The following is a 24,815-nucleotide window of genomic DNA, read 5'->3' as shown; positions in this document are numbered from 1 at the left end:
CACAGAGTGGTGAGGGTATGGAATGGGTTACCTAGTCGTGTTATTGAAGGAGACACTTCTTTACACAGGGTGGTGAGGGTATGGAATGGGTTACCTAGTCGTGTTACTGAAGGACACAGTTCTTTACACAGGGTGGTGAGGGTATGGAATGGGTTACCTAGTCATGTTGATGCTTAATCACTAGGATCCTTTAAGACCAGACTTGACAAATATCAGCCAGTTACTAGGAGCTGGACGAGCACTGATGGGCCGTATATTTTGTTACGTTCTTATGTTTTGGGGGGGGGGGGGGGGCAGACAGGCTTGGGTGCTTGGGTTGCCTTACTTTGTTTATTGCTAGAAAGTGTTTTGAGTAGCTTTGATTTTGATTTTGATTTTGAGCTAATATATATATATATATATATATATATATATATATATATATATATATATATATATATATATATATATATATATATATAGTATATGTGTGTGTGTGTATATATATATATATATACACACACACACATATACATATATATATATATATATATATATATGCTTTTATTCGATATTCCCATTTCTAAATAGAGATCCTTTTTACTTCAATAATTTCTTAAAGAGAAATTTAATAAAGTTAAAAATGTAGGAATGTACTGTATCAAGGAGGGAAAAACTAAGATAACAGATTCCAGCCGTTTTCGTTTGACTTTTCATTAAACCATGATCATATTACAACAGAGGCAGGGTTTAATTGTCTGCCTTCTGATCTAGCCTGTATTAAGTTATGATTTATTTGGACTGAAACCAATTCGAACAAAACCGAAATGACTAAACCACAATTTCAATCAAGTGCAATTAAAGCAGCTTGAAAACCTGAGAGAGATGGATTGTGAACAGAGATTCCAACACTGGGACTCATTTAAAATATATTAAGAGATATTCATGGTTCAGTTCCAGTCAACTTTGACCAGAGTAAGCTGGAAAGGGGGACCTCACACTGTTTTTATTTAGTTGTTTATGCTCACTGAGGAATCAAATCTGACCTTTAAAAACACTCCACATTTATAAGCTCTCCTTCCCCAGCCAGGGAATGAATATTGTAACTTTTTTTTCACACTTATGTGTAAGTTAAATTACTTTAATTAGAATTTCTTATTTTGTTTTATTAAATGTACTGGCACAATATCATCCACTCACCACTTCAGAGCAGTTTAAAAGTGCACATTTTCTGCCAAATGCAGAAAAACAACAGTAACGTTGACCCCAGTTTAAACTTGGTTTTCGTTAAAGGTTATTTTGTGTTGTTTCTGTTAAAATAGTCATAGAAAAGGTACTTGCCTTTTGTGTTTTTCAATTGAAAAACTGGCAAACTGTGCTGGAGGTTCAAGCCTGGTCACATGACCAAACCTGGCCCTCAGAACAAATGAAAAATATAGATTTTTAAAATACTTTGTAAATATTTGTAAATAATGAAATATAATGGTATGTTTTGAATATAAAAGGTCTTGGTGAGCACGAAATGGAGGCTGTGTGGTCCAGTGGTTAAAGAAAAGGACCTGTAACCAGGAGGTCCCCGCTTCAAATCCCACCACAGCCACTGACTCATTGTGTGACCCTGAGCAAGTCACTTAACCTCCTTGTGCTCCGTCTTTCGGGTGAGACGTAATTGTAAGTGTGTGACAGAGCAGGGCTCTGCCTTTGGCAATACTGGCAGGGATGGAGTTAAATTCTCCTCCCTGCCCAGGTTGATTGCGTCAGGTGGGAGCAATCAACCAATTAATTATCCAATTAAATACTCAGCCTCCCATTTGAAGGAGAGTTCTAGAAGGAGAGGAAGCAACTGGTTTTTTCATTTTTGCAAACCAGTGAAGGCAATGCCTAACCTGGAAGCCGTAAGTTTTGTTTTGTGCTTATTATCTATTATTTCTGTTTAAAACCTTTTTGTTTGGCCCTCGTGCCGGTTTATTTTGTATTTTTGTATATTAAAGAGCTTTATTTTTTAACTTTCCACACTGTCTCTGATTCTCAACCTCTGTCATCCTGTCACAAAGTGACTCTGCAGCTGATGCATAGTTCACACACCCTAGTCTCTGTAAGTCGCCTTGGATAAAGGCGTCTGCTAAATAAACAAATAATAATAATTATCTCTTTTGGATGGGTTATATTTTGTTAGATATGGATGTTTTGTTTTTCATGGTTTATTGTTTAAAATACAGCAAAGTTTTTTAAAAAAAAACAATGCTATATGTAGGGCTTCTGTTTTTTGGTTTTTATTAATTTAATTTTTCAGTGCTTATTTTTAACTATTTTTGAGTTAAGTAAATCTTTTTTTTGGGGGGTGTGGCAAAGTGGTTTACAGTGCGCAGGTGTGGATGTGACACAATGCTTAAACGATGACAGACAACAAAGTTCACGGTCCAAACAATCCTTTATTTGTTTATAATCCTGGTCGTTTGGCGATCGTAAATAATAATCCCTGGCAATATACAGCAATGTGTACTGCACAGTGAAACCACAGGGTTCAGTCCTGAAATAAACACAGTATAAACACACACAGAACACAAACACAATCACAAGTCCAGTGTGAGTGCTATACGTGCAAGTGGTGAAATACGATTTATAGTGAACAGACAAACGACAAACAAACAAACACAAAACACTCACGGTTACAGCGATTCTCTTGCAACCATAACAAAGGAACAGTTCTCTTTGCCACATCCCCTTTTGTACCTTCAGCCATGCCCCCTTAGTTAGCGAGTGCAATCGCTTTTCCTCCAATCCGCGATTGCCGTCTGGGGCGATGGCTTGGTGTACTCTTGCTCCGCCCCCTTTCTAGATGGCCGACTTCCACCTTTCGCTGGAATGAACTGCCAAACCATCCAGTCTGGGGCACACTGTTCCCTTTACACAGCACCCTCACAGGTCGGGAGGGAGATTTATAACCAATATCCATTCTTTCTCTGTCACACGGGGCTTTTTCTTTTTATGTACTGTATGAAATTATTGTTTTCAGTTAACTTTCCAAAATGCTTGGGCAGCTTTAACTCGACAGTACTTGTACTCTTTCCTTTGATGTCTTCCACAATGAAATGCTTATGGTCACGGGGCACATTCTTCTGGGGTTCTTGTGTGTAGGCATTTGTTTACATGTTGCCACAATTTGCAATTCTGTTTTGAATCCTCTGTATCTTAACTGTAATACATCTTTAAATCCCGCGAACAATTCCTAATTGTAATCTCATTTTAAATCTCGCAAGCAGAGTCTCCAAAAGAAATGTAGGAATGTGCTGCCACTCAGTAGTCGGGGTGGGTTTAAAGTATTCAGAATGAATCGATGATAGGGACATTGCCCAGCTGCACTGGGAAATGCTTTTTTTTTTTGTAGTATTTTTTTTTTTTATGGGAAAGGGGTGTTTCCGGTGTTTTCCGGTGTTTATTGGCTATACACCGATTTTATTTTTTGAGCTGACCTTTTAGGTCATGTGACCACTGGCTCCGCTCACTCCACTGGCTCCCGATCACCGCTCGCATCCAGTTCAAGACTCTTGTACTCGCCTACCGATGCCTTGACCAGACTGCACCCAGCTACCTCATCTCTCCGTACACCCCCACCTGACCTCTCCGCTCCTCATGCACTAGAAGACTGGCTGTACCTCCTCTACGCTCTCCTGCCTCCAGAGCCCGCTCCTTCTCCACCCTCGCCCCACAGTGGTGGAACAACCTTCCTACGGATGTCAGAACTTTAACTTGCACTTATCTGCTCCCTATTTTACTGTACTTAATCCTGCACCCAATCTGTAGTATTTTGTACTTCACTTGCACTCCTATCTAACTCTGATGTAACTATCAACTCTGTTATCTGTTTTTGTGATTTATAATAAGGTAGTGTGTACTGCCGGGTTATTATAATCTCAGCTTGGCTTTGCAGTCCTCTCACCCAAACCGCACAATTAGAGACACCTTACACACAACACGCTAATTTATAATATTACCCTTATAAAAGTTAGCAAAAGCATGGCAAAGTGTAATAACACATAGTGAAATCAGGGTGAAGCTCAAAGAGGTATGGCAAAGCTAATTAAAAAATATGGCAAGCCATAGGAAACATAGTATAACCATGACAAAAGCATAGGAAAACTGCAAAATTACTGTGGTAAACTTTGAAGGAGGATGATTCCTTTTGAAGTTACAAATATAGGGATTTGTTAAAATCTAATCATCTTTTTTAAAATAGGGTTAATAGGGATACAGTAATTACACACACACACACATATATATACATATATATATACATACATACATATATACATACATACATATATACATACATACATATACATACATATGGGAACCAACTGGCTGTTGGAATGAACATGCAAGTCGGCCACAAATCAGCCTTGACTGGCATCCTCTTTCCTGGCATGACTTGAGACAGTGGCGCACTAGAGAAATGTGAAGTATGCGCTCATCTCCCAGGCAGCAGCGCCAACCACAAAGTCCAGAGAGATGTCTTATAACATGGTTTAGGGAGTATGAGGCACGAGAGAAGGCATGCTGTCTGCACAATAGAGTCATGACTGAACACAACTGCTGTGTACCTACCAACCCTCCAAATCTAACAAAGCACTTAGATGAAATGTGTATCATACCACCATCACTGACTGGAAGACTTGTCTAATTATTTGCATTGCTTGCCTTGTGTTACTGCAAAACTACTTTCCTGACTGCAGGTAACATGCATCATGAAACAAAGTCACACGTGTAGTTTTGCAGTAAATCTGTCCATGTTTTTATTACCCTCTTTTTCTCATGGGAACCAATAGGATTTGGATTGAAAAGCAATTATCCTTCTGAAAAGAAAAACAACATCATCATTTCACTGGTGAGCATTGATGCAAAATGACTTGTAAATGTATAGAGCTATTGTAGCATAAATGGTTAGGAATGGATACATTCAATTAATCTAAGCATTGCAGGGCAGTAACACTGCTGCTGTTAAATTCAATTATAAATGGAAAAGGGGTCAAAATCAAACATCCCCGCTGAAAACATGTTAAAGCATAGGTAAGAATCGTGAAAAGAATAGGAAGGTATGGTAAAGCATATTAATAAACATGGCAAACCAGGGTAAACTATGGTAAATGCATAGTATAACCATGGGAAAAGCATGGGGAAACTGCAAAAAATACCGTGCAAAAATACAAAATACAAAAATTATTTTCAAATTGTATGCCCAATGCACAGAGATATTTAACCTAAACAAAGGTGTGTTTTCAATACAACTTAATAAGGGGAAGTGGAAAATCCCGGCCATAACTCTTAAATTGTTCCACACTGCCTCCCACACTCCACTCACCTGCCTCCTCTGGGGAGGGGAGTTGAAATGTGCAGCAATAAAAATGTACCTGTCATGGCCTGGTCCATGAATTATCCAGAGGCCCCAGTGGATCCTGTAACAGATGGTCCCTCAGCCTTGGCACAAGCTGCTGTGTCCTGAGGGGACCCTCTCTGGCAAGCGCTCACAAGAAACGTTTGCAGAATTCTGAATGGGGGGGTGCAGGGCAAGCACAACTAGTAACAATTTCCAAACACCCACCACAAAGCAGCAAGCCTCACGGAGAGATGCAGTGTATACGAGAGTAGCCTAACTCCCATTTCAGGACAGCCAGCTGGATCACCTGACACCACAGACACTCACCTCGGCTTTAAACACAGCACCCTGGCGCCCAAACCTTAAAACACTTGAGCCGCTAACAAGCATTTCTTCACAATGAGTTCCTTACTGTTTTGCTGTTTCATTTTCCACATTTATTTATTTATACTTCCTTTTTTTTATCTATTTTCTACTTTCTGTGACATCAAACCATGTGCAGCAGGTATTAGCACCACAGTTTTGAAATAACAAACAAACAATCCAACAAATAAATAAATAAATACATAAAAAAAAATACAACATCATGAAATTAACACATCTACAAATAAAATGCCTGCATCAATTAACAAGAAGACCACTCAGATATCTGGATACTCAACTCAACACTGCTCCGAAACACACTGAAAGACAGTGTACTATAACTCCAAGAACAAATATGAATGTTCAAAATGTATACATTTATTACAATAGCCCTGATGTCCCATATGATTTAAAACTAGTTCTTATTTATGAAATTAGGCTTTTTAGCCTATCGATAACCTCTCTGTACTAGCCTATATATAATCAATATAGTAAATACATTGTATGAGAAAAGTTCATTTTTAAGGGACAATCGGATTTTACTTACAAGTGAAATATTTACTATGGTAGCTGTTTCACCTTTAATGGAACTACCTTGTCTAAAATGAACTTGACACATTCTTATTTTTCAATGATGTGTATTATTTAGCATTATGAGTGATACATAGTAAAAGATGATACTGTATAAAAATGTAAAATGACCTTAAAATGAGCAGAATTGATCCTACATAGGATTCTGTACACCTGGAAAAAATAGACTTGGAGATACTAAAACTGTTAATAACTAAAATGATTCAGACAGTGTAGATTAAGGAAGAATTGTGCTACTTGAATTAATTAATGTAAATTAAATAATCTGTCGGCTTCTGTACAAGGTTTCAGGTGCCTGGGTATTAGCAATGACCAAGAAAAAGAGAAGGAAAGCGGTAGTACCACTTAATACAGCAGGACACAACTGGGTGTATATAATATAGCAATGTGAGTAAGCCTGGAGGAACTGCCACTGTACTTCAGTGACAGGGTTTAAGCTGCAGCCAAGGATCTCGTTTCAGAAAGTGTGTGTCACGCCACAATCATTTACTGTGACAACAAACAGCTGGCCAAAACACACCATGCAGGCATTTGTCTTCTGTATCTGCGGCCACCTAACACTTCACAACAAACACACCGTGGATGAATCTGCAATCTTACCAGTGTAGATAGCAGCCTGGTGTGAACACACACATCACCACTCATGAAGAAGAAGACGACGACTCTACATATTAAAACACAGCACACAAAACACACACACTACACACATTCATAAAAGCAGATCTCCTACATAGGCTGATATTCCAAGTTAAAAAGATGCATTTTAAGTGACTATCACAAGGATGGGAGTAAGGGTGACGTCAGACCAGGAACTGAATGGATTCCACAACGGACTGGGGTAATGAAAAGCGTTGTGGTGCATTTATTAACAAAAATAAACGGCACAGTGGCCAAACGAACAGACATACTGTATATGCTCACATACTGTTACATACTTTATCTGCACCTGAATACATATTACAACACTTGTGCTACATAGCCCAATTTATATCCTGTGCACCAATATATATATATACACCAACATTAACACATCACATACAACATATAACTCAAAATACGCAGAGGGGCATCCAGTAAAAGGCGCTCCGCCACATGGAGTGCAGGATGAGCCCTATAGCCTGGAGATCGCAGGTTCAAATCCAGTGCACAATTGGCTGAGTACCGCCCAGGTAGGGAGGGCTCAGGTCGGCAGGGCAATCCACGGTTCACCGCGCACCAGCGACCCCTGTGGCTGATGGAGCACCTGCAGGTCTGCAGTGGAGCCATTCAGATCTGTAAGCCAATGCATGGATGCCAACACAGGTGTTACATGTTAAAAGGATTTAGATCCAGTTAGAATTTGAGCAGCCGAGTTCTGAACATATTGTGGCCTATTGAGAGCATGTTTTGAAGCACCAGCAAGCAAGGCATTGCAGTAGTCAAGATTAAAGCCTACAATCTGATTGTGCCCTGTAGTTCAATACAGTACAGTAAAACCTTGATTGTCCGAACACCTTGGTAATTCTGAACAGCCACTTGTTAACCTGTCTAGTTGTGTGCTGTGCTCTTCTGCCCTGGGGATAAGAAATAAAAACATAAGAAATAAAAAAGTAAATGAACCAACATAATATAGAAAGGAATAGTAGATTGTTACATCATTAACTATTTAGTAAATTACATCACAAACACGTTAATAGATTTAAATAGAGATAAGTGAGTGTGCTTACCATGGCATCAACAGCCTATAAGTACCTTAGCTTACCAGCAGTGCTATGGTGTAGCACTCAGAAAGGCTCCTTTTACTTTAAACCGCTTGTGCAAGTGTGATATAGGGAACCAAATATTAAAGAAGGGGAACCTTTTTGACTGCTGCACCCCAACACTTCTGTAAACATGCCTCTAAAAATATTTGAAACATAACCAAAGCTGAGGGAACACAAAGCCACGTTTTCAGATGCAGTGGCTTGAAACCTGGTTCCAGGACACCGGGAGACCTAGTCTGAGGCAACTTTGCTGTCTTAAACCCTAAGTCTCCTCTGGTGTGCCGTGCAGTGGTCTGAAACCCAGTCTCCTAAAACTAAGTTCCAAGCCACAATGTAGCTTCATGTTCTTTCAGCTTAAGATACTAATTCTAATAAGGATGACCAACCAATAACTACAGCCCTTTTCATTGTGATAAACATTCTATAGGTTTTTAAAATGTTTTTATTTACTTTAATTCCTGATTCCTTCCTGTGCTGCTAGACCATCAGCCTTAAACAAAAGATAGCACAGAAAGTGATTATTTACCAGGAAGCTGAAAATAGTCAGCACTCGGATATCCGTTACCCAGATACACGTCAGTCGCGTTTTACCTCCCTTGTATTAAGACTAAAACCAATCCTCATTATATATATATAACAAATAAATGCACTTACTTGTTACATGCGATTTCTGACTCTGTCAACAGTTTTCTGATACAAAGCCCATTTCTTCAGTGTTAGAATTTATTTGACAATCCTTCACAGCCCGTGTTTTTTTTTTTTCTCTGCATTTCTGTGCAGTTACACAGGGCTTCCTCCAGTTTCACCTGATGAAAATGCAGCCAAAACAAAGCAACGAGACAAGCTACAGTAATGTAACAGTTAATCATTAAACAGTTTCAAATACTGTGTATTTTTTTTTAAATCTGTGATTTATATCTTTAGTTGTTTTTGTGCATTTTCATTTTCAAGGGAACTGTGACATTAAGGCCTTATCGAGCACTATATTCTGCAATTTTGAATACTGACTGGGTACTGTTTGAATTCTGGAAACTATGTTTTTTTAATCTTTTGCTCAATTGCATTCCCTTTTACGTTGTACGCAGTTCTATGAATGGGCAACATTTTGCTTTAATTTTGCTGTTGGGTTGCTACAATATAAATATTAAAAGTATGTATTGTATTACAATCCATGTGTTGTATCTTTTGGCAAGTGCTATTTTCAGAATCATATTGTTCTGAATTAAAATGCTTCTTTGTTGAAAATATAGTACTGTACCAACAAAACCAATACAGTACATCTACATGGAAGCCTACTTATTTTACACAGTCCTTCCAGATATGCATTTCTGATATTGTATCTTTTTTGTGTTCCCTGAAAAATGGACAAGGGTTGGAACAGGCCAAAATGAAATAATTAAATGTGTCACATTTGTTTAACCGTCACTGAAGTCAAAATTGTATAGGGTTGGATAAATAAGTGCTGACTGTATATCAGCTGAAATACCTGCATGCTGTGAATTACATAAAGAAAAATCAAGCACAGAACCAGAAGAACACCAGAAAAAAAAACAGGGAGCAGTGATAATGTTACAAGAGCTAATAAAAAGGTAAGACTTTTAAAATCTTAGTTCTCCTGAGTTCTCCTGTGTAATTACAGGAATCTTTAGCAAACAACGTCCACGGACAAGCAGCAACATCAAGAGACATGAGGGCTGTGATCACCAGAAGAAGCTAGCAACTTAACACTCCCAAACACCCACTGACATTGACTACATATTGCAAAGTATAATAAAGCACAGTGAAAGCTTGGTAAAGCATAGGCAAACATTACAAAGCAGAGAGATGAGTGGTAAAACTCATTTAAAACCAAGGTAAACTATGGTAAATGCATTTTATAATCATGGCAAAACTGCAATATTATTGTGCTAATTTACTTGGGTAAAGGTCCACTGCCAGGCCTGTGTTTAAACTATTTCCTGATTCAATGCTGGAGTTTTTCTTCTCTCCCCTCACTGACTGAATGAAGCGAACGTATAATATAAACAGAACGTGGTGAGATGAAAGAGAAGCTGTGAGCCACAGGCAAGCAGACCACGCTGGGACTTGTCAGAAGACTCTCTCTTTGTATCAAGCGCATCCTCTTATCAGATGGTGACTGGAGCAGGCTGGTGAGTGCAGGGTGGGGGACTTTCAGTTTCTTTTAAATAAACATCTGAACAATGGAGCATCAGTGGAAACTGTTGATGTCTTTAGCATAGCTCTGAAACATCAAATTAACTCTGACAAGATATCAGAGCAGCAAATTAAACCACAGGGTTGGTATTGTGGACCTCAGGGGGAGGAGGCAGACCTACTTTGATAATCCTTGTTTGTGCTCTCTGTGCTCAAACAGAGGTCAAAACAACAGGCAACCCTGCCACTGCTGCCATTATACACCAGCTCCATTCACACAGGCAACCCTGCCACTGCTGGCATTATACCCCAGCTCCATTCACAGAGGACGCAGCTCTTTGAAATGGGCCTGACAGTGAAATATTTACTATGGAAGGCGTTTCACCTTTAATGGAACTACCTTAGGGTATATTTGCGTTATGAGATGATATCGGTTAAAGATGGCGCTCATATTATAAAATGCAATGGAAGAATGGCAATAGTGGGCCTCCATAGGATTTGATACATGTGAAAAAAAGTGTCAATAGTTCCTGCCAGTATACCCTGTGGTAGTTCCATTAAAGGTGAAACAACTTCCATGGGAAATATTTAATTTGTGGCGGTCACTTGTAGGCAGATTTTCCATCTTGTAGACCCTTGTCCTTCAGTTACCAGTTTAGGTGTTATTTCTTTTTTTATGTCATATCATTTTAGTTGCCTCCTCATACAGAACTTCCATAACTTGTAACACTTGTCATTCAAATAAATGTATACTAAAATATAAGTGATCAGTTTAGTAAATCTATACCTTGTTGTAGTCCAAACCACGCTGGACTAATTAAAACCCACACCATGCTGGGAGCAGCTAGATTTTCTTACCTGCCTTATAGCAAAAATCACTGCAGGAGTCTCCAATCACCATTGACAGAAAGGGTTCCAAAAAAAGTTAAACCTGTCCTCTCCGATTTACCCTGGAACATATTGATCTTGTTTTCCTCCACTTCAAAGAAGACTTTGTGATTGTAGTGTGCTTGTTACCGCAAAAGAAAATAAGAGAATTTAGCGGAAACAGGGAGCATTATAATTGGGCTCCAACCCAACCATATTGTGAGCTCCCCACACAGGTTCTGTGAAGACTTTGTAATTGACCTCATAATGACGTTTGCACAGCTACAACTCTTCACAGGGGAAGGGAGTCTCCATTCTTGATACTGTAATGAGCTACAGTATAGGTCCCATCCCGATGTCTTTCTGCTATTCAAAGCCTGCATGTAAATAAAGAGACAGCATATCCCACACTGTGCAGGGCTTCAGTGTGAATCACACACAATGCCTCCTTGTTGTATGTTTAGGAGGTGCAGGGCTTTTCTGTTTTCTACCTCATGCTAAGCTTCTGAAAACACAGTTGTACAGAGGGATACTCCATCATGCTTAAGTGGAAAACACACAGGCAAGCATAAAGGCATAGTGTAAGAAAACAAACACTATAAAATAACCTTTCCAAGTTTCCCATAGTAAAAGCACAGCAAAGTGTAATAAAGCATAGTACAGTAAAGCTCAATTAAACATTGTAAAGAATATTAAGGTATGGTAAAGCATATTAATAAACATGGCAAACCAGAATAAAACTATGGTTAATGCATAGTATAACCATGGGGAAAGCATGATAAAACTGCAAAAATACTGTGGTAAACTTTCATAAGGGAAATCACAACCTAAATAAAAAAGCAAACAGATAAATATTGTTATTTATGCATGGAATAATGGGCAAAATATCCCCCTTTACCTTTATTAACACGTGACCAGTGAAATAGTCTAATATCATAGAGCTGGTCCCAATAACAGGAGATCTTCAGGTTGTCTTCCAGTTGAAAGAATTGAGCTTTAATGGAGAGCTGGTCCTAATATGGGACTGGCCACAAAGAGGGAGGTTTCTTTATTTGAATTGTTATGTTATAGAAGTTTGCAGAACATTGCATAATATTACTGTCAACAGTGGAGGGAACGTAGCTTTCTGAAGGGGGAGAGCAATCTTTTACAGTTGCTTTCCCACGTACAAAGTGATACGTATAGCCTATAGTCTCCACTCATGGGCTCGATTGAATAAAAAATTACAGCACTCACAATAATATCCTGGTCTATGGCAACATTCAAGCAAATATTCTTTATATAAATACTAAAATAAACGTTCTTATTTCAGTGCTTTAATTCTGAATTGGAGTTGCTAATGTTTAATTAGGGTCATTCAAATACAATTGTGGCCCTTGCATGCTAATCATGTCTGACCATCTTTCTGTCACACTCCACATGGTGCACTCGATAACTGCCTTGATTTTGTACCAATCTTAACCAAAGTTTTCTCACACACTCATAGCCTCTTCTAGACATTTTGGATTGCATTTAGTTCTAATCCAATAAACTAGATTTTATACAAATATTTTAACCTTTAATGTGCTGTGTGATTATGAGATTATGTGTGTACACTAGTTTTAGTGTCTGTGTTTGTCCAGTGTTAAACTGGCTAATGAAACTGCATATTGTAATGAAGAACTAGCTAGTCACACAACAGAAAAAAAAACTCCCCTAACCCTCAGTAGCAGGGCAGTAGCACCTGCACATGTAATTTGTAAATATCATGTGCTTTTATATTTTTTAAAAAAGTATGTGTTTAATATGGCAGGGCTGGGGTTAGCATCCCCTCCCTGCTACAACATGTGTGGAATGTGGCCAGGTGTTAATTGATTCACTATACAAGAGGAGCTGGGAGACATTTCCCGGGGTTGTACTCCCAGTTTTTGCTGTACTGGGAAAGCACAGTTTGGGCACCAAATTATTTTGCATTTTGTTGAACTATTTTGTTTGTGTAAACCTAAAAAATAAAAGTGTGCAGAGAAAGCGTTTTGAATTGCAATCCCTGTCTCCTGTCTCTGCTATTCCTGCCATTACCCTTGACTGACCGGCTACCCTATCACATACAATTATGGAGATTTTCCCTTTCCTAGTAGAAATGCCCTACTGTAGCACCCAAAAGATACTTCATTCTTTCAAACGCAGCCTTGGTAAACAAATCCACAGACGAGACAGATAAAGATAAAGTTTATCTGTCTAAACAACAGGATAAGAAGCTCCCGACGATGAGAAACAGTATTCACCCGCAATACAAACCAGCGCCTCTTTCATGACAGCGCTTCTTTCAAAATGATGGAAACAAATATGATTGTGTTTTTCAATATATCCTTCTGCTGAGCTGCCCAACCTTTTTGTACCAGAAGCATGCAAATAAATAAAAGTGTTTAGTAAAAAGCTGACATTACTTGCTATTACCTGAGACTGCAGTGTCCTTGCAGCCTATCAAACCCCTTGAAACCTTGAATGGGACACTTCTATAGAGCCCTACTGTGGATCTCAATGAGCTGTATATGGATGGGGCACTTCTATAGAGCCATACTGTGGAGCTCAATGAGCTATATATGGGTCAAGAGACATCTGCTGTTAGTTAAACATTACAAACCTAGACCACTCCTACAAACAATCACTTTACTTGTTACAGAGCAGCGTGAGACCACTAAACTCAATTAACTGAACTGAATTTGAACCCAAGACACCAGAAGTCTCCCACATTTCAATTTAAACTAATTAGAGTTCCAGGGCCCCCCCTCCCTTCACTCCAATCCATGCCTATTCCGAGTAGAAAGTGACCATTGAGGCATAAAGAAAGCTAGTTATCATCAGAGTGTTAAATAACATTTCACACGACCATCCAGCACTTCAATCAACTGGATCGCACATACCTCCACTTTTATTCTGTTGTTTTTAATATTGAGATTGCAAACATACAGTTTGTCCTCCAGTATGGCCATCCTTTTTTAATTTGAGCGTTATTCCCCTGAGTAGCGTCTATTACATGTTGATGCTGATTGTTTTAACAGTGGGGTGGAAACAAAAGGTTCTTGGTCCGTAGCCCAGACTGTTTTCATTTCTGAATACAATCAAGTTGAAGAGTTTGCAGGGGAAATGAAATGTGTGGCAAAAGGTATCCCCCACATTAGAGTTTAATGCCTGTATGTGCTGTTACAAGTCAGAAGTCAAACCATATTCACTCACTTTTTTACAGTCCCGACATGCTACTATTGAGCCAATGTAAAGCCGCCTTCAATATTAAGGCAACAGCTGTATTTAGTATTCAGGTCACTATCTGCACTCCCAAATGTAGAAAAACTATGTTCAATTATTTTTAAAAAGACCAACAAGCTGTAAACTAGGAACCATTTACAGGAGTTTGCATTCAAGAAAACATAAACCTTACTCGTAAGACCACCCAGTATGCCTTAGCAACAAGGTTTCCATGTATTTAATTAGCTAAAAATACAAATATTTATACAAGGAATGATATCGCACTAAAGGTAGTATTTAAAGAATATAACATTTTCCAACTTGTACTACTGTACAGTATGTTGACACATTTATGACTCTACCTGTGAAAACACCACCTTCCCATCAAATATGCCAGACACCTATATAATTAACATCCCAGCAGCACACCCTGTGAGTAGAGCAGCTCAACACAGAGCTCCCTGTGCTCCGGATACAGCAAGTCTGTGTGTAATGACACTTGTATCAACTGATCCTCCAGTGTGTTCATGTTGATGTTTATATCACAACTCACATACTACTGTGACTGGTTAACCCTTAAAGAGTAAGTAGCGGGGTTCCAAAAAATATAGCGCTACACGTCCTCATGTGTTGCTACAACTGTTTAAATAACGTACCTGTCATTTTTACACTTATACTGCTAGTGTAAGGATTATTGTCCACATTGTCAAACAGGTAACACAGCAATAACAATCCATGACGTGGTACGGAACAGAAAAGCCAGAGCACTTGTTATGGTTTTTTTTTTTTTTTTTTTTTTTTTTAAATCACTCTTACAGCAATTATTTAGAGGACAGATCTCAAACCCCAGTGCACTAGAGCAGCCATTTTGAAAAGTACTTTGAAACAGACTTTAAAGTTATGTGTCAGTATACTGCAAATAATCTCAATGTAGCCATTTTGCAAAGATTTTTGCACATTTTTTATAAACGCAGAATTAGAAAAGTGTCTTGCTCGTAAACATTTCATTTTTTCCAGTATTTAAAACTGTAAAAACTGTTTGCACCTAACTGTTGCACCTAACATCACAATACCTAGCACCTACTGGGTCCATGTATGGTGGTTTACACACTCTGTGTGAGCTTTTTCAGCAGTCAATGCCTTATAAGCATGTCACTGTTTCTGCTCAGGTCCATTCATTCCCCCATTGCTGTTCAAGTGAATGTACTGAAAGCTACCAGATACCTTCCACTGGTGTAGATTTCTCCTGCTTGTTTCATTGTATACCATATAGACTTCCCCAGGTGAGATTGTTAAACCTCTGGGTGCATGGGCTCATTTCTGTACATAGTAAAGCATTGCTTTAAGGCCACCTCAGTAAAAAGATCTTCTCACACTTTTTGACCGTCCCGATTGACCCATCACCATCTGCAGTCCCAAACGTATCAACCTTCTGGTAAGTTACCTCTGAAAACTACCAAGTGCCTCTGTTAAATGGCACATGTAACTCATCTGCACATTTGATTTAGAAAAAAAAAATTGCAATTTGCTTAAAAGCTGTAATAAACTATAATAAATGTTAACCAGTTATAAAGATTTTGAACAATCAAAAAGCTATGGTATTAATTACAAGAAGTGTTATGTTCCTTCAGTAAGGCTACCCCCCTATTAAGCCACATTTTTTTTTGGTCCCTTGACTGGCTTTATAACAGCGTTTCATTGAACCATGCCAATTGTTATGTGTACTTCCCACGGCCCTCAGTAGATGGCAGCACAAGCATCAGTCTGAATTGGGTCTCCATCAGCCCCAGTTAGGATTGTGTAACGCTGACATTCTCTCAAACTCACTCTGATGTAATGTGTGTCCGATGCGAAAGATATACAGCAGTGTTAAACCTCAAACTTCAGAAAAAACAGCCTGGTAATTATTATTTACCATCAGGGAAATATTGGAGGTAAGTGAAGAAATATAGGAATATAAATGACATACAACTTTATAGATATGGGTCAAGATTCTCAGAAAACATTGTTATCTCTTTGAATTGCATTTTTCATAACGAATAGGTTATTTATCAAGACATTGGTTAAATAAGACTGTCGATAAGTGATTCTAATAATAATGAGCTATTTGCATACTAAAAGTAGGATGGCTAGATACTCATGATAATCAGAAATTAATTACATGCATCTGGTCTGTTTGTTAGGTTGTTTGAAAAAGTATTAATATCTGGTAAAATTACAACAACATTTGATAGTAATAAACTGGTACCTTTTCATAGTACAAATAATACACATAGTGAGAATACCAAATCAGAAGTAAATTAACCAGTTCAAGATTTTAAGATCACATTTTCCATTGATCTTGCCAGTGGTGGTCAGAAATCAGGACTAAAGGACTAAGTTGGAAATTAAATGGAGACGCACTTAGGACAGAGGGTAGGAGACATCTGTCCACACAGAGAGTGGTGAGGGTATAGCATGGCTACCTAGTTATGTTGATGAGGCAGAATCACTTGGATCCTTTAAGTTTTGAAATCAATTAGCTAACTAGGACCCAGGCGACTACAGATGGGCTGAATGGCCTCCTCTCGTTCGTACGTTTTCTTATGTTCTTAATCTGTGTAAGATCCAGATTGGTTTGTAGACTGCAGATGGAAGCAGCAGTAGGTAGGCAGCCCTACTTTGGTATTCAGACTGAGTTTCATGGTGCAGGAATTCAAAATCAGGTTATCAGGCTTTAACACCAAAGTAAGACCAACAACGGCAAACCCAACATAATTCATACCACTCATGTAGGTTGACTGGAGTTATCCATAAACAATGTGAAACACAAGGTCTTTGCTTCGCTGCTGCATTGACCTGTAACATCAGAAGGTCATGGATTTCAAATGTGCTCTAGAATATAAATGGGATATTATCATATACCCCACTACGCATCTTGTTGGGGACTACATGCTAAATGGATGTGATGCATTTCAATTGCGAAAGCAATTATAATTTAAGTGTTTTCCACCACAAACAGTCGTATGCTTCACAGGAAAGCAAAGGAACGTGACTACAGAAGGGTGAAGTTCATGAAAATATGCCTAATTAAAACATGAATATTGGAAAAAAAAAAAATTATATACTATAAACAACGAAACTCTGTTAAAACTTTGTGAACTGGGTCATATATTCCAAAATTTATGTTAATGAAACTGCTAATGTTACATTATTTGTAACTAGTTTATAGCAAACAAAAAAATGCATGCAAATGTGCCATCTTGACAGACAGACAGACACACCGACCGGTTCTTCTATATACAGTTCCTCCAGATTCTGAGGCTCTCAATAACATAAAAAATGTCCTAAACCAGTTCCACCTCAACTGTAAGTTGCTCTCTACAAGTACTCACTGTAAATACTTAAAGACAAACGGACAGGCACCTCCTTATATTCTGATACATCTGTAAGTAACTGAGTCAAGTGAAGCTGGCATTAGCTGAAACGTATCTACTTGACCACTTTTCTTATATTTGTACCTTTTAGCTATGGGCTCTCAATAAGTTCTGCTTTAGAATGTCCTAACGGAGTTTCAGCACAAGTGGATAAGCGGTTCACTGGACATATGTAAAATACTTTAGTGCAACACACGTTCATACAGGCCCCACTATATTTCCTTGTTGCCTGCTGAGATAACTAGGAAATCTGACAACTGCTGCTTTATCAGTCTCTGTGTTAAATTAATTCTTAATATTGCTGGGGTTAAGCATTAGGCATGAAGAGACGTCTGCCCTGCAATCATACCCTTCCCCTTTCTCTCTCCCTCTCCAGTCCTGATCCATCGTACAATAAGATCTTCCTTTCAGTATTAGGACAATGTCCAGCAGGAGTACATCATAAAAACATCCCGTCAAGCACCAGCCTCCACCAGCTGGGTCTCAGCTTCCTTATCTGAGATTGCCTCTGCAGCTGCGGACTGCATTTTTATTGCCGCCTGACAATGGGCTGAATTGTCTGTCCCTAGCAGTTGTTTCTCGGTGGCTGCAAACCTCGGGTACAGCAGCAATTCATCACCCACCTCCCCCGAGACCATGACTGTCACCCCTGTTTACCAAAAACACACAGGAGCTCTATCAGGCTGACACACCTGTCTCAGCCTCTGGAGCCCCTGTGCTGCTCAGTCAGGTCGGTGAGGAAGGGACCGGATCATCATTGAAATGAAGCCACATTGTAAAGCCTGCAAATAACAGATATGAAGGCAAATGCATTTGCCTGTGGTGGAGAGTAAATTATTCTTGCTTTATGAGTGTAAGGTCCACAGTTTTTGGGACATGTGCATTTGCATTTCATGTATGGGGTCGGAACAATAATCAATTAATGTGTCATTATCAGTGATATAATGCTGATGATCTTTCAGCCAATCAGTGCATGTTTCGCCTGGGCCACTTCATAGAGAAACCCAATTCATGACATCAACTGTACCATGCTTTATTTTCAATAGTGCTACCTTTTTGGAATGCCTTTTATCTACAAAGTCAATTCAAATGATGACATTGCAATCGGCTATCTGTTTTAATGATAATGTAACACAATTTTTGTTCCTGGGTAGTAAGCGTTATTTCCTAATTGCTTATGCCTCAAAAGTATAGAAAACGACTATTATTCCCCACAAACTTTGCTTTTGTGACCAGGACAGTGATATTTTGAAATTTACCTATTTCCAATGAGAAAACGGGCGAATTTCTGTCTTTTTGTTCACATAAAGTCAGAAAAAAACAACATATGAATCCAAATTAACATGTATTTATACCAAAGTAATACAAAAATGACTACAAAAGATTTAGAAGTGAGTAGTTTTTTGAGATTTACGATTATACTGTAAATCACTTTCACGAATCAGCCCCCAAATGTAGTCTCCCATCATGTTCTCGTTATACTGTCCTTGGTAGCGGCGTTCAAAGTCCAGTATATCCTGGTGGAAGCGCTCGCCTTGCTCCTCCGAGTACGTTCCCATGTTCTCCTTGAATTTATCAAGATGAGCATCAAGGATATGGACTTTGAGGGACATCCTACAGCCCATTGTCCCGTAGTTCTTCACCAGAGTCTCAACCAGCTCCACATAGTTTTCGGCCTTGTGATTGCCCAGGAAGCCCTGAACCACTGCGACAAAGCTGTTCCAAGCCACCTTCTCCTTACTAGTGAGCTTCTTGGGGAATTCATTGCACTCCAGGATCTTCTTTATCTGTGGTCCGACGAAGACACCGGCTTTGACCTTTGCCTCAGACAGCTAAGGGAAGAAGTCTTGAAGGTACTTGAAGGCTGCCGACTCCTTATCTAGAGCTCTGACAAATTGTTTCATAAGGCCCAATTTGATGTGCAGTGGTGGCATCAGCACCTTCCGGGGGTCCACCAGTGGCTCCCACTTGACGTTGTTCCACCCCACAGAGAACTCGGTCCGCTGTGGCCAATCCCGCCTGTGGTAGTGCGCCTTGGTGTCCCTGCTGTCCCAAAGGCAAAGATTGCAGGGAAACTTGGTAAAACCGCCTTGGAGACCCATCAGGAATGCCACCATTTTGAAGTCTCCTATGACCTTGATGCCATCTCAGAAAAATGCAGATATGTATCCACTTAGGCAGTTGGAACTAAACTGAACTGGTGGGCTTAAGGCCCCTGTATTTATACTACTATTTATATTACTGGAAAGTTCTAGAAAGTTCTAGAAGTTACTCCAAGTTTACTCAGCACTGAATCTATCTGGAATGTTCTGGAAAATAGATACATTTCAAAATATCACTGTCCTGGTCACAAAAGCAAAGTTTGTGGGGAATAATTACAATTTTCTATACTTTTGAGGCATAAGCAATTAGGAAATAACACTTACTACCCAGAAACCAAAAAAAAATAAAAATTTGTTACACGGTGTAATACACTAAATAAAGCTTGGTTGTGAGAAGAACAATAATCAACAATAAAGCAGTATGTGAGGGAGGAGACCCTCACATTTGTCTCAGTATGTATCTGGACATTTTCTGCAAATGTTTTTTTAACTGTTTGTGTATTGTGTTGCTGAACCTTGGGTCTAGTAAGGAAAATAATAAAAACAAAATTCACTTATCTGTTGTATCAGGACTGGAGGCCTGTGGTTGGGAGTGTCCTGAAAAACAAAAGAAAGGTTAATCAAGAGTATTGTTTAGATAGCTGGTTTGGAAGGGTGCACACTTCCAGAACAATGTATTGCAGTACTATTGTTAAGATAAACTGTAAAATGAACAACAGTTATTTTAATGTGCATGTTTTTTGATATGCAATGGTTTAGGTAACCTGAGTTGGGTGTGGTGGTATGGTCCTCCATCTTGACAGGAAGTGGGGAACCAGCCATGTTGGTGAGGGAATCTTTTATTGACTTCCCTGGGTACTGACTTCCTGTAGCAGGGCAGTACCTGTAGAAGGTATTGAAAGGGGGGATAGCTGATTTTAATTAAGTTTCCCTCTGCTTGTTTTAAAGCATAGTTTTAATGCATGTGTTAGATTAATGATTAGTACATATATATATTCATTGATTTGTTTCTTTTTGAATACTTTATTTATTATTGATAACTGTTTGCTGGTTTGTTTTTATATAACCACCTGCATAATGGTTTATTCTGGGGGAGGGGTAGGCCTGGAAAGGTATAAAGGCTGTCAGTTGGTTCAGTCAGGATCATCTTTTTCTGTAGATCAGAGGGCAGTTTTGCAGCTCTAATGTTGGACTCAGTTACTGAAGTCAGTACCTGTGATTAGGTGACTATAAATAGTTATTTTTGGTTTCCACTTTTTCTTTCTTCAAATTGTTTGATATTTTGTTCAATTAGCTTTTTGTTTATCATTGTTCTTAAATAAAAATAATTGGTTTTACACCAAACTTCTCTGTGATCTGCGTGCTTCCCTGCAAATCAACACCAGCCGCTGGCTGCACTCTCCAACACAGTACATAATAGTGAGCATCTGTGTATGGGTTACATCTACGCTCGTAGTACGGTAAACAAATTACGGTGTTCGGCTTAGTCTGAGAAAGATCTGTTATCTGACCTTTCAACCCTGCCAGCCCCGGCTACTCTATTGAATAAAGAGCGAGAGAGTAGGTGTGGCTGGCAGAGTTGAAAAGTTAAATTGCTTCATGATTTCAATGGAATGAGGGAGACTGTTCAGTTCCAGCACTTTATTTTCAGTATGTTCCAGACAAGTGCAAAGCAGCTCAAAGCCAGGTCTGTCAGATTGAGAGAAAGATAGTAATTTATTATTATTATTTGTTATTTGTTTATTTAGCAGACGCCTTTTTATCCAATGTGACTTACAGAGACTAGGGTGTGAGAACTATGCATCAGCTGCAGAGTCACTTACAACTACGTCTCACCCGAAAGACGGAACACAAGGAGGTTAAGTGACTTGCTCAGGGTCACAGAATGAGTCAGTGGCTGAGGTGGGATTTGAACCGGGGACCTCCTGGTTACAAGCCCTTTTCTTTAACCACTGGACCACCCAGTAATACTGTGGTATTGGAGTAACAGAGCCCAGAGACGCTCAGAATGATGGCAGGCATACACAAAGATAGTAATTCTGTGTGTGGTAGTGTCCCGCCCCTATACATTTGTGCGCCGTTATTATGATTTATTGTATTATGATTTATGTAAATATATGCTTACGATTGTAAGTCGCCCTGGATAAGGGCGTCTGCTAAGAAATAAATAATAATAATAATAATATGACGGCGAAAAGCCTATATTATTATTTGCAGCACAGACGAAAAGTCGCAGCCATTATTTGTTATTGTTTTGTATTTTAATTGCCTCATGAGGATGTGTGACTGTCAACTACTAGCTGACAGTCACACAGACTTAGTAAATCTGTGCAGAATGTGACCGAGGGATAATATAATAGATAGCTAGTTAGTCCCTCGGTCACAAATATAAAAGATCTGCAGTTTGACTGCGTGGAGAAGGGTGTTCGAGAGTGGAGAACGAGTGTGGAGGAATTTAATTTAAAAAGACAACAATTGGTACGTATGCTGGTTTCCCAGCGTACCTCTTGTTACTGTTCATTGTCTGTTTGTTTGGCCAACGTGCCTTTTTGTTTGAGTGTTTTATTATTTATTAAAAGCACTGAGAGCCATAGCATCTCAGTTTCGACGCACCATTACTTGTTTCATTTCCCTGGTCTAACGTCACCCCTGCAGCCATCCAGATCAGACTGTGGTGTTGGAGTAACAGAGCCACTCAGAGTGCTGGAAGGCATACACAAGGGAGAAACTACATGTCATTTAAAGCTACTTACTCTTTAAACAAGTAAGAAATCTGATTTTAGAAAAAATGGGGATTATATAAATCCCCTGTTTGCAGGGTTAACAGCACTCCAGAATTCTGATCTTTTCTACAGGTTTAAACAAAGAACACCCTGTTCTAGTAAAAAAAAAATAAAAAATGTATAAATCCAAGTTCTTGAAACAACTCAGTTCAGAAGCTGACCTGTGACAACCCACAGAACATTCCACTCTTTTCTAAATTAATAATAAAATAAATATGGAATTACTTTCCATGTGAAAATCCCAGTAGTACCTGTATTGAACTGAGATCCCCGGACACAAACTGATTCTCAGATTGGAGGAAAACCCAGCTTTTGAAACCAATTCCCATTTAGATTCCATGTACAGGAAGGAGAGAACTCATGTATCCCTGCTTCACGTCTAATTCTCTTATGGTAATACAGTATGTTTGGCATTAAGCTGCAGTCTCAGAGCCAGAACAATAACATATAGTTTAATGGAAACAGCCTAGCAACTTCACATTTGGGAAATGAGCAGATTCAAATCAGCCTGAATAGCTGCTAGGCTTGTCGCTACTGCTTCAAGCCTTTCTGCATGTCCCCCAAACGACTTATTCTTGACTACTGCCTGATTGAAGCAACTGCAGCTAACAAAATCATTCCATTAATCTTACCTCTTCTCAAATGAGCAAGTTTTTAAAGAAACAGATGCTATAGTAAACATGTATTTTCATTTTAAAACATGGTATTTGTTACTACACTATGTTAAAGGAAGTTTCTATTTTTTGTGACTCACAGGAAACATATTATAATTGCATTTCCTGGGTCATTTAAACCTCAACATTGTCTTCTGGGTCATATGCATGTTACTGACTGAAAGCATGTCAGTCAATAGAGAGTCATTGAAGGGGTGAGAATATCTGAGACATATAACTAATGGGAGTTCATTGCAGGTAAGATTCATGGAATTATGCAATCACTCTAACTTTTCATTCAGATGCACAAAAACAATTTAAAATGCTGTGGCAGGGCTGAGGCCCTGCATGTGTAAATACTATTTTTTTTTTTTTTTTTTTAATTTAGTCGTTGCCAATTCGTTTTTATTATTTTCTCCCCAATTTGAAATGCCCAATTATTTTTAGGCTCAGCTCACCGCTACCACCCCTGCGCTGACTCAGGAGGGGCGAAGATGAACACACGCTGTCCTCTGAGGCGTGTGCCGTCAGCCGCCCGCTTCATTAAACTCTGCATACTCACCGTGCAGCTGCCTCAGAGCTACAGCGTCGGAGGACAACGCAGCTCTGGGCAGCTTACAGGCAAGCCCGCAAGCGCCCGGCCAGACTACAGGGGTCGCTGGTGCGCGGTGAGCCGAGGACACCCTGGCCGACCTAACCCTCCCTCCACCCGGACGACGCTCGGCTAATTGAGCGCCGCCCACTGGGAGCTCCTGTCCACGGTCGGCTGTGGAATAGCCTGGACTCGAACCGGCAACGTCCAGGCTATAGAGCGCATCCTGCACTCTAGCGAGTGCTTTTACTGGATGCGACACTCGGGAGCCCCTGCATGTGTAAATGTGTAAATACTATGTTTAATTTTAAAGTGTTTGCAAAATAAAGTTTGTGTTAGATATGGCAGGTTAGAACTCCCTACCTGCTTAATTGAACTTCATGCACTAATTGATTATCAATTAGCTCTGGCTACATGCCTTTAAAACGGAGCTGAAAAGCTCTCTTGGCTCTCCATTTGTTGTTCTTTGTCTAAGCACACTGTCTGTGTGTATGAATGTGGCAAAGTGGTTGCTGATTATGTACAGGTGCAGAGGTGATGCAGTGCAGGAATAAACAGACAGAGATTTGTAATCTGGTATGGAAAATAGATGTTTTATTTTTGTTATAATCCAGGTCTGGTGACCAAATAATAAACTCTGGTTATACACAGCAATGCGTAAACCACGGAGAACAGTAACAGGGATTACAGCCCTAAACAATAAACACGGTATCTCTCCCACAATGTACAACCACGGTCACCAGTCCTGGGTGCGTGCTGTAGTGCTCGTGGTGGGTGATACAGTTTAAAGAGTGACAAATAGTGCAGTGCTGTTCCGGGTTCAGTGCTGGCTCTTAGCAACAGCTCTGGAACGTGTTAGCCGTCTATAAACACACAAGTAACAATTATAGACAAGACAAACAAACACTCACGATATGCTTAATACACAGTGCACGGGTCCTTCAGGGTCTATTTCGAAACCAAAAGCGAAGGAA

At 39.4% G+C, this 24,815-nt stretch overlaps 1 long non-coding RNA gene across 2 annotated transcripts; it reads right to left on the bottom strand.

Annotated features, from left to right (window-relative positions):
* Positions 1-2,406: 2,406 nt before the first annotated feature.
* LOC131740209 (uncharacterized) lies at positions 2,407-12,580 on the bottom strand. 2 transcript variants are annotated; one of them, XR_009330836.1, is made up of 3 exons: positions 11,969-12,580; positions 11,062-11,212; positions 2,407-8,855 (listed from the first exon to the last, which is right to left on the bottom strand). It is a non-coding gene; the product is annotated as an uncharacterized LOC131740209 (long non-coding RNA). The 2 variants fall into 2 exon arrangements; XR_009330835.1 differs by lacking the exon at positions 11,969-12,580 and having other exon boundaries at positions 2,407-7,860; positions 8,704-8,855; positions 11,062-11,958.
* Positions 12,581-24,815: the final 12,235 nt, after the last annotated feature.

Source organism: Acipenser ruthenus, chromosome 13 (assembly GCF_902713425.1).
Source record: "Acipenser ruthenus chromosome 13, fAciRut3.2 maternal haplotype, whole genome shotgun sequence".
NCBI classification, from domain to species: Eukaryota; Metazoa; Chordata; class Actinopteri; order Acipenseriformes; family Acipenseridae; genus Acipenser; species Acipenser ruthenus.
The sequence above is the reverse complement of the archived record's forward strand: the minus strand, read 5'-3'. Positions and strand labels throughout refer to the sequence as shown.